This window comes from Sinohyriopsis cumingii, chromosome 3 (assembly GCF_028554795.1).
Source record: "Sinohyriopsis cumingii isolate HCF-2022 chromosome 3, ASM2855479v2, whole genome shotgun sequence".
Taxonomy (NCBI): Eukaryota; Metazoa; Mollusca; class Bivalvia; order Unionida; family Unionidae; genus Sinohyriopsis; species Sinohyriopsis cumingii.
In genome coordinates, this window is record NC_142963.1 from 6,970,747 (window position 1) to 6,985,161 (window position 14,415).

A 14,415-nucleotide genomic window follows, 5' to 3' on the forward strand; every position below is an offset into this window, starting at 1 on the left:
TACAGGATGACGTTCACTGTCTGTTTCAGTTGTTCTGCAAACTGAAGTTCCACACGAATCTGGCCAGATTTTATAGGGTGGAAATGTCCCTCGTCGCTGCCTTGGTCTGGAGTGAAATCGAAAGCCCACAAAGCATAGCCTCCTGCATAATCTTCATACTCAATGCCGTGACTGGTGTTGGTTCCTAACTGGCCGGTGGCTTCGTACAGGGACAAGTACGATCTCAAGTAATTCATCTTTGTGGGATCAAAGTCAGGTTCGAAAGGTCGGGTACACAAGGTCTTGCCATCCCGACTGACTTCGATTTTCTTCACGTTGAAGTGTTGAAAGTTGAAAGGATTTTTAGCGATAGCTCCGTTGAAGGCTGAATTCTCGACCATACCAAGGATTAAACGCTTGGGTAGCTGTCCTTGAAACAGATGATCTTCGGTTATGGATTGCAGTCCACTGGGAATGGTGAACGTTTTCACTTCCACACGTCGTATGGGATACTTGGCGGCCGTTCTGCTCAACGTTTGATTGATGTCGTTACCTACTTTGGGTAACACTTCTACGCGTCGTACGTAGAGTTTGGCCTCTAAAATTGTGCTTTTAGGAGCCTTAGTAGCATCAGCCTGCAAATGGAAAGTGGTACTGCTGCGATTCAGTCTCAAGCGGACATTCACCCCGTTTAGCAAATATTTCTCTTGCAACCACATGTCCAAATGCAAACGATCCATCAGTTCTAAACTCTTTTTACCTAGGATTTTGTTTTCTCTTGCCTCAAAGCCTTCATTGGTTCCATCTGTTTTGTCAAACCTGCCCGCTTCGTCAGCTACCCACAGCACGCAGGCATTGAGATGACTATCCTTGGCATCTGTTCCGTACGTCAAGAGATTTTCCAGGTAGGCACGGTAAGGGTATGTATCCATGCTGCTGCTGACCAGTTTGTTATTCAAGTACAAATCCACTGAGCTGAACAAGGAATGCATGAAATTGTTGACGGGAACTATATTCTCATCGTCTTCTACTCCATTACCATCATTTTTTAGAACTTGGACTTTCAAGTACAAGTAACTGCTATTCAGATCGATGTAATCTTCGGGCTGTCCTTTGATTTCAAACTCGATGGGAGCGGAATCAATCAATGAGGAGACGGGATTAAATTCCACCCATTGGGATTCTTGCATCGTCATCATGGTGGGGGGCATGGCAAACAGATCCAGTTCCGTCTTGGAACAGGCGCAAGACTCTCGGTGCATCATTTTGTTCTGTGTTTCAATAATCGAAAACGTCTAAGTCTCGAACGGTTCTTCTTTTCTTGGCCTTTCTCGCTTGAAGTCTGGTGAAAGGGTGTTTTCTTATTCGTCGTCTCTTTCTGCCTTGTCCTTGCTGAATGCCAGACTCGGTAGCGTGCAGGGCATTTATAGGTGTCTCTCGTCGACCCAAAATGTCTTTGCTCGTTTGCAGCAAGACATTTTTGCCAGCCCTCATGAAGGCTTCTTTAGGGTTTTGTTTGTCGATGATGACATTTTGGTGAAATTCTTTGCCTTGCGTCAGTGCCGCATCTTTCAAGGCGTGCAATCCTCGTGTCACCATCGGTTTCAACACTGGGGCCACCGAACGAAAGGCCGATTTTAACATGTCTCCTAAACCGTGTCCTCGTTGTCGAGCCACCCCTCGGTACACTGGATACATGACTTACTTACTTACGAGTCGTGAGAGAACCGTTTTCGAAAATGGAGTTTCACCGTGACTTTTCCTTTGGTGAATGGAATATCTTGTCCCAAATCTCCTTTTATAGTAATGTTGACCGTGTCCAAATACGACTTGCTGACCGGCAAATAGTGAGGATGGACAAATTCGCGGTGGACGTGATAAGTGTTTCCACCTTCCTCGTCAGCGTTCGTGGCAGAATCCACTTTGAAAGGAATGACACGCAGTAACGGCACAGAGGTATGTCCCACCACGTTGTATTCCACTACATCGGAATACACAAAGATCAAATTCAGTCCTTGGTTCAGTTCTACTGGGGTACGAAAATACTTGACAAAAGTCTCGTTGTCAGAAATGCCTGATGATTCGGATGGTGTTTTTTGTTCTACTTTCTTCCTCATCTCCATGTCACCGCCCAACATGTCAAACAATCCATGACAAAATAAAATGGTTACGATTTTAGGCCGTTCAAATTTTATTAAGAAGCGACGAGCTACTTTGTGGTACTCCATGGTGACACTTTTGTTCTTGACATTGACACTCTTGAAAGCTTCCCCAAACACACTATTAAACTTGTTAGCTATGGTGTTGACCAAATGTTGACCGCTGAAATAATAGCCTGGGGGAATCAACAAGTTCTAGGTCCACGTTTTAGTTCTGTCATCATAGGTTTTATTGGTATATGTGCCAATCTTATCCAACTCTTGTTGCAATTGTGAGTCATGAACTTCCACCGTAAAAAAATTTTGCTGGGGAATGACATTGAGGACTTGGGTCGGGTGAATCATTTCTACCAAAGCCACTTCCCAATGGGCTTCGTGATCTAAGGGGATGGCTTGAGGTAATTTGGCCGTGTAACAGCACAACGTGTTGTGGGGAAACACCTCCATGGAACTGTCACTGGGTAAGGTTAAGTAAAATTGGTTTTGGTGACTCATAATTCCAGAGTTCTGTGGCTGTCCGAGGGGTTAGTGGACGTCAGAGGCGTGTCTCCGCCCAAAATGGGGTTCTGGTTGTGGTTATTGGAGTGGTGACTGACACTGGCACTGGACACAACGTTCCCGTTCGAGGAGAATTTCAGGGAGGGATTGGGAAGCAGGTAACCGATACAACTGCTCAATAAAATGGTCCACAATTGTTTGTCTCCTTGTTGCAAACTCAAATTGGCAATGGCTGCCCCGATGACACAATACACCACGAAGATTTGGCAGAAAAAGACGATTTGCGTTTTAGGCACACGTTCTCCACACCACACCCACAAGGGTTGTTTTTGTAAATCTTGCACAGAAGAACTAGGGGAAGAAGGAGTGGTCGACGTAGCTGCGTCTGCTGTGTGAAAGGGCATGATGGTCACTTCTTCTTTTTATAGTCGATGACTTGCGAAGCGTCGATTCAAGAATCGAAACTGGGTGGATATCCTTTCCAACGTACTTTGACTTCTTTGACACGTCGTTTGCCCACTTTACGGGTTCTGCGTTCGAGAATGCTTTCGATGTCGTACACGTCGTCTTCTTTTTTGGTGACACGTTGTAACTCGGGCAAATAAAACGTTCCTTTGAGTACTTCTCCGTTCATGTCTTCCAATTTATAGACGGCAGGATGACGGCCATGCACTCGTCCAGTGACACGAAACAATTCGGTCGTCCAGTTAGGTAAGTAACCTTTGTCGAAAGTGCGTTTGGTTTTGCCAATGCGCACCCAATCTCCTACGGTCAACTCTCCACTTTTCTCGGGGACAGCCCTCGTCGGGGACGTACCGAACAGGCGTTCGAACACCAGCACTTCGTTGTCGGGAGTCACGTCTTGCGGGGCACGTCCGATGCTTCGATGGTAAGATTGGTTGTACGCTTGCACCAGGTGCGGTAAGATGTCGGTGTACTTCAGAGTGTGGTGATGCGTAAAATATTTCCACATGCGTTCTTTCAAAGTGCGTTGAAAACGTTCCACGATGCTGGCTTTGGTTTCGGGATTCTCGGTGGTAAAAAAATGAATGTCACGTTTCTTTAATTCTTTTTGGAAAGCTTGGTTCAGAAATTCGGTGCCTTTGTCCGTTTGCCATCGAAGAGGGCGACGACCACTTTGTTTCAACACCCGTTGCAGGGCTCGCACTAACTCGCTGCTCGATTTGGAAGTCAAGGGCACGACCCAGGCAAATTTGGAAAAGACGTCGATGACACAAAACAAATATTTGTAGCCACGATTGTAGCTGGCCAAATGAGAGACATCGGCTAAATCGGCTTGCCATTGATGATCGATGCCCTCCACTCGGGTGCGACTTCTGGCAAACTTGCGTCGAATGGGTTTGTGTAAAGTGTAGGTAGCTTGTTCTTGTAACCATCGTTGCACTTGAGGTAAACGGAGACTTTTCAGTCGAGTTTTGGCAGCACGATACAATTTTTGAACTCCTGCGTATCCTGCAGGATGGGAGGGATCGTAGTAAATGCTGGCTAAGACTTTTTCCATTTTTTGTGTTGGTTGGTGTGTTAATAAGTCACCCACTCTTCGGTGATGCTACTTTGGGTGGGTCGAAAGGGTGGTTTGGAAACGGATTTACGTGTCCGATGGGCTACGGGAGTAGAAGTCGAAGGTAGTGGTGGTGGTGGAGGTGGCAATGGAATGGCTTTGGTTTTCTTTTCTTTTTTCGCTTCTGGTTTCCCTTCTTTCTTTTTCACTTCTGTCGAAGGAGGTGTGGACATCATCTTTTTAACCCAAGCTTTCATTTCTTCTCGTTGGGGTGTGGGGGACGGGGTCAACAAGGATGCTGCAATCTTACTAGAAATGGGAGCTGCTGACGGTGTTTGAAACACTTCGCGCGTCTCTTCTTCCTCAGGTCTTTGTGGGGTAGCATCTCTGGTGACGGTTGGGGATGACAGTAGTAGTGGTGGTGGTAATGATGATGATGGTGCTGGACTTTTCATCAAGGTCTTAAAATCTTTCAGAGTGGGTAAAGCTGTTTCGTCTAAAGCTTTCTGGTGAAAGAGTTGCAGTCGTTGCAAGAGTTGACCGTACTTTTGCGATTTTTCTGTTTCGGACAAATCTTGGCGATCCATCAAGGATTGCAATTCGTGTTGTAACTGGGACATCTCGCTCAAATTGGGATTGGGAGGTAAATGCGGGGTGCGTTGTTCTTGCCACCGATGGTATTCCATCCATCGTTTGTAAGGCACTAAAGCTAGTGTTCGTCCTTCCATGGGGTTGTCAGGGGTTGATTCTGAGATCTTGGGACTTCCGAGGGCCTTTTTATCTTGCTCCCACCAGTCCTCCCAACATGGTTCCCAAGACTCCTTTCAGTATGGGGCCTAACAAGAGAGGTAAAATGCCTCCACGTTGGACCAACATCTTCTTTTTTTGACGAATGGGAATTTTCTTTTGAACCATTTTCCGAAGAACGTGACGATGTTTGCCTAAGCATTGTTTCTGGTGTTTGGACAAAGGGATCGTGCCTTTGAAGACGTTCAAACAACATTCGCACACGGTATCGATGACCTCTTTGGAGGCCGTTTGAATGAGTTTTTTTCGTAGGGGTGGAGAAGCTTTGGACAGGACAGATAACATGTCCCCATGTTTGGCTAAACGTGGTGGCAGTCCTTTCCTTTTCTTTCCTTGGGGTTTTCTGGCGGGTGACATCTTTGTGTCTTCAGGAGCACCAAAAAACACTGATATCCTACTCGGTCACAGGCCTTTTTTATACTGGAACGCGTCGCCATTGATTGTCTTTACGTCGTATCAGTTTGAGGACAGGCATGACACGTCGTGCAGGGGTACGTAACGGACTAAATCGAGCCAGTTCTTGCTTGGACAAATCCAGTAAACTTTGTAACATGCCCGATCTTTCATGGACTTTGATTTTGGGAGAAGGTACTTTGTGAGCAGCAGCCACTGCCGCTAAATTGGAAGGTCCTGCCACTGGGGAAGTTCTTTTGGGGGTCATCAACGGAGAAGTTCTTGGTGTAATCAACGTCTCCAAGTACTCTTCAGTTCCTGGTGACATCAACGGAGAAGTGGACAAACGTGAGGCTGTCGGAGACGCTGTGGCAGGTCGTGGTTTGCGAGTGTAAGGCTGCGTCCTGGCCGCAGTGCCTCTCTTGCGACTAGTTTTCTTCTGTGGTCTTTTCTTTTTCTGAGGACTTTTTCTCTGTTTCTTTTTCTGGGGGCTTCTTTTCTTTTTTCGGGGTGGTGTCTGGTAAGAGGAGGGTCCCGCCACTGGAGAAGTTCTTCTCTTTGGGGACCTGGTCTTTTTCTTCTTGGGGCTTCGTTGAACTTTTGTCTTAGGGATAACTTTGGGGGCATTAGGATCCCATCTTAAGAGTGAGCGAATGATGACCCCTCCTAGAGTACCGCTCCCTCCAGGTTTCAAAATGATTTGTTTTTTGGTTTGAGTGTCGATGCGGGGATCGGCCAATTGGACCAAAGCGACTTTGTTTCGATCGAAAAAGCGTTGGGTTTGATGAGGAATCTGAATGATTCCTTGGAGTAATTGACGTGCCGTCACCGTAAACCATCGTAAGACTTCTTTGAGGCTAGCTTCTAAGACACGAGCTCGTGTTTGTGGATCTTTTTCTCGACTGATGCCATACAAGGCACGAATCAATTTGACGGGAAGATGCGACTGAAGGGACGTCATGTTCGCACTCAGTGTGAGACAGACGAAAAAGGGTCTGAGGTTTTTATAGATTTTTTTCATGGGGAGTGAAATGAAGTCGAGGACGGAGACGTGTACAGGACAGGCCCTCCGTCTTGGCACCAGTGGTGAAACAAATGGGTACGAAATCGCAAATCCTCGGGAGTGGTAGGTTTCAAATCGACGAGTAAATAGGCGTGTGGCGTTTGAGTGGCATCGTCGTAGGCCTGAGTCAGCCAAGGCGTTCCTAACTGTTTGGCTAAGACTTGCACTTGCGATTTATCTCGAGGGCTTTTAAACAAGACCACGTAATGCGCATTGAGACTGATGGTGCGATGGGCTTTACTTTGTTGAAACAAATTTTGGGTGATGTAAACGACACTGGCATTACGGTGATGCCCTTTGCGCGTGAACCACAATTTAATTTCTTCTTCGTCTTCTCCTAACATGTCGTCGAAAATGACCAAATGGGTTAGACGGGAGTCAGAGACGATGCCGTCGTCTTCTTTAGGAATGCCTTCCACAAACACGATGGAATCGCCTTGACTTTCTCGCAAAAGGCTGTACGCCGATTGCCACTCTTTGTAACACCACACGATCCGTTGAGGGGGCCGATCGATCAAATGATGTTTATGCTCGATCAAACGTTTGACGAATTCGGTTTTGCCTGAACCGCTAGGTCCAGCAATGAGCATGTTAAAGGGATGGCGAAGATACAAAGCCTCCCAACTGGCACGATCTAAGTGTTCGTCGATGACTTTGACAGTAGAGGAAGAGGGAGCAGAGACAGCAGAGGTAGCCATGGTGCGAGAAATGTCACTTGTGACACGAAAAACAAACAAGACAAGAGTTTATATACTTTTTTCAGAACACGTTTATTGAATGTTTCAAATATGAACACGAAAGACAAAAATACATACAACCCAAATAGTGATGTACAGGAATATAAAACACAGCAAAGCGATCAAAGTGGAATATAAACAAGTGTCTGTACAACATGTTTTGGGTAACCAAGATGTCCTAGGGACAGTGTGTAATGTTCTTACAGTCTCTACATGAGGTATTGTCACACAAGTGTCCTCCCGGAATGACCTTTCAGGAATGTCCATGACAGTCCTGTCCTGAAGCGAGTGGTTGTTCTCGGTGACGGGTTCTTCTGGCACCGTCACTAACACAGGTTGAAAAGTAACTTTTTTCCTTGAACAACTCTTGTGCATACTGGGCCACTTCTTGGGTCCAAACCTCAAAACCCCCCTTTTTCCAGTCACGAACATCTGTCCAATGAGGGTGTAAGTCACAAGCTACACACACATCGTCATACACGTCTTGGGTAGCTAAAAGTTGACGAATCTTTTTTTCCTGTTGAGGTCGAGAAGTATCCAGATGAAACCGCAAGGCTTTGAGCAAAAGGAGTTTTTCGTGACCATTTAAGGCCATGGAGGTGGTAAGTACTGATCGTAAAGAGTCCACAAAGAATCGGCTGGTAAACGAAATCCCAGAAAACAAGTCACTACGACACACCACTTGTCGTCCCAAATTGAATGGATACAGTTCTTGCAATAATCGATGGTAATGATCCACGGTTTGAATATGGTCATTGAGTTCCTTCCACGGAATCTGTTGGATTACATACGACATAAGTCGTGGCATAGCTGCCAGTTTTTATAGTCTCTTTGTTTCGAAAAGAATACACGTACTTTCTAGCCAGTGATGTTCGTTTTCCAGTGGGTAATGTAAATCTTGCATACTGTAACCGAAACGTCAGAGTTCGATTAGAAGTTTCCTCTTCCGCTAAGTAGATTCCACGTAAAATATGTTGGTAATCCTTTACCTCGTCTTCCTCAATGGGTTGCTCTAGGTGAATCTCGAAGTAACCAAAATGATCAACACGTGAATCATCGGGGGCCTGGAAGTATTGAACAAGGTCTGACCACTGAAACAATTTCTGACGAATCAGTTCTCTTATACCCTTCAGGTACCGGTGGTTAAAGATCTGGTGACGTAACGGATGCAATTGTTCTTTACGTTTCACTTGTATTTTGACCAGCTCTCGGTAAATGCGTTCTCTCAACTCCACAGGCAAAGCACGAATGTTCTCTTGTAAAGTATCCATGAATAGGTCATACTAAATCCTCTTTGGTCTGACACAAGAAATGTACTCTTTGCACAAACATGGTTTCACTTCAGTGTTGAATTGAAATCGTTGAGTCACTAATCTACACATTACAATTCGTTCAGAAGTTTCCTCTTTCACTAAGTTGACATTGTGTTCAAGATGTTGGTAATTCGTTAACTCTTCCTCTGGAATTCGATGCAGTACGTTTACAATGATGTAACTACAATCGTCCATACCAAACCAATCCTTTTGAAAACTAGAGGATCGTTGATCAATGTCTGTCCGATGGAACACTTTCAATTGAATCAATCCTTGTATAGCTTTCAGGTACCAGTGGTTCAAACACCGGTGACGTAACGGATGCAATTGTTCTTTACGTTTCACTTGTATTTTGACCAGTTCTCGATAAATGCGTTCTCTCAACTCCACAGGCAAAGCACAAATGTTCTCTTGTAAAGTATCCATGAACAGATTATTATGGTAAGAAGTTACTTCAATGTCTCGGTCCCACTAAGGGTAAGTAATGACAATTCGGTGACCATCGAGCATGTTCTACGTAGGCCGAATCTTGCGGTTCCCAGTGGTGAAGTGACACACCGCAACTGAAGCACTTGACTTTATCTCCTTCGCCCAAGTAGAAAAATCCGGCTCTGGCTAATTCTTCGGGGGTCGGTCCTCCCAGATACTTAGGCCATTTTCCTTTGAACGATTGAAGACGATTTTCAAAGTCGCAGTATTCCGACAAACGCACAGGGAACGAATATTCGTCTTTCACAGGTTCGTTTCGATGAAGGTTGAGTGACATGGGCAGGAGTTTGCTCAGGGCTGGATGACATCCGTAGGGGGGTAGACGTGAAGGTGAACATTCCCCTTTAAAACGAAACCCAGTAAAATGTCCAAGAGGACGAGCGGCATCACTTTCGCATCCCACAGGTTTGACACGCACAGCATCACTTTCCATGATAGGGGTAGGGGCACTAAAGTTCCCATGATGCTTTACGGCATCGCTCAGATCACAAGGTACAGCATCGTACCCATCGCAAGGCTCACAATCGCATTCCACTTCCGAAGCCTCACACTTGAATTGTGCCCTTCTAAACAACTTCTTCTGTGTTTCTCTGAAAGTATTCATCTTGTTCGCTCAGTCTTGGTAGTCACAATGAACTATCGATTTTGCCTAGGGTTCCTTTTTATATACAGACCAATACCGACGTGACCGTACGGTAAGGTGAAATGATTGGGAAGTCGAACTCGCTTCTGGTATACAATTTCATAGATTTTTTCCAAGGGTCGACTGACGATGTGGTGAGTGGGTAAACGTACAATCTTGTTCGGTTGATAGGTGGTCACTTTAAAGTTTCCATCCTCTCCCGATTGCAAGGCTTCTTTCAATACCCCGAAGTTGACCACTCGACTGGTACGATAATTCAGAGTCAGTCCTTTCACTTTGCACGTCGTGTGCACTTCTCCTTGTGGGTCACGGTATTCGTAGCCGTAATTTTTGGGACCGCCACTGACGAAACTTAAAATCTTGTCGTCGGGATGCTCGTCTGTCCAGGCTCCTAAACGGTCTCCTTCGATGTTAGGGTGATGTTGAATCGGGTGATGGATGTAAATGCAACTGTCCGTGTCAAAGTACAGGACGCGTTCCCCTAACAGTTCTAAAGCCTCGTACAATTTTAAGCGAGCATGGGCTGTCACGTAAGCCGCAATGATGACATTTCCAAAAGGGTCGTCTTGTACAAAGTCCAGATCTTCTTCGTAATTGACCAAGATCAAATTCTCTCGAACGACGTCCACGTGTTTCATGTATTTGGTTTTGTCGTGAATCATCTGGAAGTAGCGGGAAGGTTCTGTCAAATATTCCGTCTTGGGTAAACACGGTCGTTGTGCCATTTTACCCCACAAGCAATTTAACATCACTTTGGCAAACGATCGCCTGCCTTCGTTTTTCTCGATGTGGTCTAAAGTGATGCCTTCTTGTTCGTAGTATTTCTCTTTGAATTGTATTTGGTCTTCGGGAGTGTGACACCAGGAAGGATAGCCGCTGGCTTCTTGCTTCAGTTTCAAAAAGGCATCCACGTAGTCGGCGAAAATGCCTTTCTGAGTAGGGTCACCCTTGTGGTAATGTTGTGTCTTGGGAAAGTGGCAAATTTCGTACACTTCTAACAGTTGGTATCCCATGTCCAGAGCTTTGAACAATTCTACGCTGACCCAGGTTCCCGTCAAGGCCCGTTCTTCCTGGGTGTGCTGACAAGGCTGATCTTGGTTGCACGTTTCGGCACAAGTACGGCACAAGGGAAACATCAGTTTGCCTTGACAATGGTGAGGTAAGACGGGATGGTAGAGGTTCGTGGGAGGCAAAACTTTGCACTTGATCAAGCCTTCGTATTGTCGAATGTTTTCAGGTCGATGTGTTCCGTCAGCAATTGCGGGTGCCCTACAGGAAAGCGACAATATTTGCACACGTAGGGATACAGCGAACACACGTCCAAGTGTTTGATTTCTTCTCCTTTCTCTTCGTCGGCTTGGTACAGCAAACAGGTGGCATTGGTCCTTCCTCCGTACAAACTATCCCTCGGGTTCAGCGGGTCCATGAACTGGTAACTTTCCACGAGGCGTTTAAACTCGAGATCGGTTTTCATACGGTGATCGTACTCGTGTTCCCACATTTCCACCACTTGGTATCCTTGCTGTTCTAACTTTAGGCGTCGCTGACAAGTGTCCTGGTACAAGTCTTCCATGGTTCGTTGCAAAAACTGATTTTTAATGTCACGGTCAGGGTAACAGAGGGGATATCCGTGAAATAAGCAACCGTTAAACTCGTACACGATCTTGGGGTTTTCTAAGTCCCAGCCATCGACCGAATACGTTCCGATGGTTTTTTCGCCCCCTCCGTTGCGGGCATGCTGAATCCATTTGTCTTCCTTGTCGCACAAGTAATGTAACCAACGTAGGGCTTTGACCGAGTATTGACGCTTGACAAAGTGGGTCGTTTGAGGGCTGATGACAGCCACGGTGTTTTCAGGCATGAATCGTTGTCGATACACTAGGGAACACGCTTTGGCAATGGTGCAAGCTTCTTTCAAAGGATCCACCCCTCCGTGTTCCATGAACAGTTCTCGAAATTTTCCACAGCAACGCCGTAAAATGTCCACGTCGGAACGACAATACTTTAGCATTTCTTCCTGAAAGTCGAAAGGGTCTGAGACGTGAATCTGGTACCAAGCGTAGAAAGCTTCTCGTTGTTCGGTACGCATGTTGTCGGGGTCGTAATAGTGAGCCTCAGGCAAATGGGGTAGAACGGCGTGTTGATTGGCTTCCGTATTGAAAAAGTGTGGAAAGTACCATTTAGCCATTTCTGTCATTCCAAACGTTTTAGGCATTCGACTCAAAGGCATGGCCAAATAGCTCATCGAATCTTTAAACTGTACTTGTCCCACTTGCATGAAAATGATTTTGGCTCCGTTCAAAGTCACTTTAGGACGCTCGGTGCCTTGTTCCGTATAGTGCCTCAAAAGAAACTGTCCATCGTATCCGGAGAAATTGTGAGCCATCACCGTGGCATGACGATGACAATCTCCGTAACGTTCGATGTCCTCTTGGCTCCACGTCTTGTCGATGGGGTCTAAGACCCATCGAGCGAAATCGGCTAGCGTGTTCGGCCCCCGAAAGATTTTTTCACGTCCTCCAGGAATCTTGCTGCAGTGAGGGCAATGACTAAAGATAGGTTCTTGAATGCACTTCTCGCACGCTCGATGAGCCACGCAGAAATTAGGAATGTGAATGCCAGTCTCTTGCATGCATTCGAAATCGAAAAAGGTGAAATTCCCTTTCTTCTTGTGACCGTCCTCTTTCTCTGGTGGGGGTTGGTATTTTTGCACGTAACATTCGTGTTCCAAGTCCACGATGTGGTGACAAATGTGACATTTTTTCTTTCCTGAACATACGTGTGCCTTGGTATTATTGGTACGTATGCCTTGTCCACACGCGGGGCACAATCTCAGCAGTTGACAAGCGCATTTCTTCTGTGAACCTTGCGACTTCAGATGTTGTTGGTAACAGGTAGGGCTGACAAACGTGCGCAGACAAGTTGAACAAGGCACTGGTTCTTCGCTCAGACAGGGTGGAGAGGCCAAACATCCTGTGCATTTCCATCCACAATGCTTGTGTTGCTCTCGATTGTTATAACCATAGTCACATTTTTCACAGTAATAACTGTATCCCAGGAATCCAGTGATAGTGGTAATCGTATCGAAATGGTCATCGTGATGATAGACATGAATGTATTTTCCGTCCTTAAAATCTTGCCCTCGAAACAATAGAGGTCCGCGCACTTCTTGAGGGTGCACTTTCAAGGTGTAGCGTGGAGCTAGGACATCTTGCAATTTTTGCATCTCAGGAATGCCGCAGGGTGTGTCTTTGGACAGTCCGGCTTGTTGTAACAGGAGTTCTGCTTCATTTCGTTGTTTGGCTCGGTCGGAACGTTGAATAGTGTCCCAGGTTCTTTTCCATTCTACCGTGTCGTTCTTGTTGGCATAGGTTCGTCCCACCACGATGGCACGGGCTAAGCACATCTGGTCATGAGGGTTGTCAATTCGGACGAGACTTGTTTTGGTGTTGCGAAGGTCGTCCACCAATAACATCTTTTTGCGTCCTGTCCCTTGAGGAGGAGAGACGTGGGTCATGTCCAGTGTGGCTTTACCATCGGTGATGTCAAACTGGTCATTAGATTGTTGTACGTGTTGAATCTTGTCCATGACTTTGGAAGCAGTCAATTCTGCAGGGGTGCTAAACTCGATCCAAACAGGGGATTTCAAACCGTCGTGTTGTATGGAAAGTCTCAAGCGATCGTCTTCTTTGGGTTGACATTGTCGCTTGAGTGTGGTAAGCAAAGAATCCCACACCTCGGTGATGAACCCTTCTGCTTTCTCTAACGGCACTTCAGCCTTGAAATCTTTAAACTTCACCGTGTATTTGTAAGCCGTGGTTCTAAATTTTCTAGAGGAGCGCTTTTCCGTCTCTCGAATGGAATAGTACTTTTCAGGGTTAACTAAGGGTGGTGAATTTGGTTTAGAGGGTTCGGATTCTGGTTCACTCATGTCCTCTTCAAAATCACTGGCATGAATTTGTGCCAAGATTTCAGCCCTGGTACGAGGCGATAGATCACGTTTCTGCCTCTTACTTTCTTCTTCTTTCTTCTCGAATGAATGGGATCGTTTGATCTTGAAAGCAAAAAGTCAAATGACTCAAGTTCAAACACCATAAACTACTTTATAGTCATAGCAGACCAGCGTATAAAAAAGGGTGTGTGTCTTGTCCTTTCACTATTCATTTCACTCTCAAGCCGAGCACAACGATGGAAGAGACTAACCAAATCGAACGTTTCGTCAGAGCTTTGCGAGGGGTCATTAGAAAATTCTCTTCAGACCAGCCGACGGACTACTCTCCTTCCTTTAGAGATAAAAGTCAAGATACTTGCTATATCTGTCAGAAGAAAGGGCATTGGTCTTCAGAGTGTCCAGACCTTCAAAAAAGAACAAAAACAGGGACTAAAAAAGACAAAAGTCAAGATACCTGTTATTATTGTCAAGAAAAAGGACATTGGTCTCCAGATTGCCCAAAAAAGAAACAAGAGGAGTCAGAAGAAAAGAGGAATTCTTCAGAAGAAAAAGAGAGGGATTCTTCGGAGGAAGAGAGGGATTCTTCTGAGGAAGAAAGAAGACAGGTGAAGAAAAAGAAACAGGAGAAAAAAAGAAGAAGGGAAGAAAGCGAGGAGGAAGAAGAAGAGGAAAAGAGTGTGACGGTGAAGAAATTCAAAAAACAGAGAGACTAAACAAGGAGAAAAGAAGAAATCAATGAACTTTTAATTAAAGTGTTGTGTTGTGAATTGTGAATTGGATTGTAAAAAATGGAGAAAAGAATAAATTAATGATATAAGGTAAGTGTCTTTGAGTTTTGATTTTAAAAAAATAAGAAGCTA